The sequence below is a fragment of the Humulus lupulus genome, chromosome 1 (genome assembly GCF_963169125.1).
Source record: "Humulus lupulus chromosome 1, drHumLupu1.1, whole genome shotgun sequence".
Classification (NCBI taxonomy): Eukaryota; Viridiplantae; Streptophyta; class Magnoliopsida; order Rosales; family Cannabaceae; genus Humulus; species Humulus lupulus.
Window position 1 is genome coordinate 238571026 of NC_084793.1, and position 1676 is coordinate 238572701.

Here is a 1676-nt window from a genome sequence, read left to right on the forward strand (position 1 = left end):
AAGTAAGCTAGATTGCATTGCTTGTTGTTGTGGCCTTTGTTGTTGAGCTTGTGGGGGATAACCCGGCGGGAAATTTGGTCTTGGAGGCATAGAAGAATTGCTAGGGCCAACCCCTTGATTACTCAACGAGAAGTTGGGATGTTGCCTCCATGATGGGTTGTAGGAATTAGAATAAGGATCATTCCTATGTTGGTTCCCCATGTAACATACAGCTGCCGGATTAGAAGGACAGTTGTCAAAAGTATGACCCTTGCCACAATACACACAAGAAATGTTCTCCATGGGCCGCATTTGTGTTCCCATAGGCTACACCATTGAATTATTCATCCCCATATTCATTGTCTTGAGCATATTAGAAATAGAGGACACTTAGGCTGCCAAAGAAGTGATGGAATCTACATCATGAATACCGGCCACCTTTCTACCTGTAGACAATCTAGAAGTGGGCCACTGATAGTTGTTGTTGGATATTCTCTCAAAGATTTCATATGCCTCATTAGAGGACTTAGCAAGAAGAGCCCCGTTCGCTGAAGCATCAACCACCATCCTAGTATGAGCGTTGAGACCGTTATAGAAGGTCTCCATCTGGATGCAATGAGGAATGCCATGGTGAGGGCATTTGCGCAACAACTCCTTAAACCGCTCCCATGCCTCATATAAAGATTCTCCATCAAGTTGTTGGAATGAAGTAATCTCATTGCGGAGCTTGGCATTTTTAGTGGGAGGAAAATACTTCATCAAAAACCGCTCCGCCAACTCTTGCCAAGTAGTCACAGAATCAGATGGCAAAGAGTTCAACCAAGCTCTAGCTCTGTCTCTCGAGGAGTATGGGAACAACTTTAGTCTCAGTGCATCCTCTGTCACTCCGGGCAGCTTGAATGAATCACTCACTTCAATGAACAATTGAAGATGAAGGTGAGGATCCTTTGTTGGCATCCCACTGAACTGACCCACAGTTTGAAGCATCTAGAACATGACTGGCTTCAATTCAAACTGTGCTGCCTGAATTTCTAGTCTAACGATGCTCGGATTGAGCTCATTGAAGAGGGGGAGAGCATATTTCCTGATAGCACGATCTCTGTCATCAGCCACAATAACTGCATTTTGCCCATTGTTGGTAGCTACTCCCACTTGAGCTGCTCAATCTTGAGCAGCTCCTGCTAGATTTACTGGTGGATCACGAGTGACTCCTGCTAGATTTTCCGCCCTTTGAGCAACTCCTTGTTGGGCCCCTTGCTCAGCATCCATCACTACTACTTCCCTTTTTGATTTTTGTATCTTTCTCCTTCTTCTAAAGGTACGCTTGATTTCTAGATCAATGGGAAGTAGTTCATGGTCTTGATTCTCGTTCATACACTATATAAACCTGATATTGCACGAGAATCACCCAAGTTAGCACAAAAGAATTTAAACCAAATTGTGAGATACTTAATTTCACAATAAATGACTTTAAACAATCCCCGGCAACGGCGGCAAAAACTTGTTGCGTAAAATAAGCTAAGTGGAAGTGTACACTGTCAACAACAAGTAATATAGTAACAAGTACCAGATGTCGTATCCACAAGGACTGTTTCTTTAAGTTTTAATTATGAGACTAAGTTCTAACAAAATGATTTAAAGGCAGTAAGATTAATTAAAAAGATTGTGGTCTAAGAACTAAGTAATTAAATACTAAT

General features: G+C 42.2%; 1 non-coding gene across 1 annotated transcript; it reads left to right on the forward strand.

The window, feature by feature from the left end:
- The first annotated feature begins 601 nt into the window (after positions 1-601).
- On the forward strand, positions 602-708 carry LOC133813396 (small nucleolar RNA R71). The gene has a single exon (XR_009884409.1). It is a non-coding gene; the product is annotated as a small nucleolar RNA R71 (small nucleolar RNA).
- Positions 709-1676: the final 968 nt, after the last annotated feature.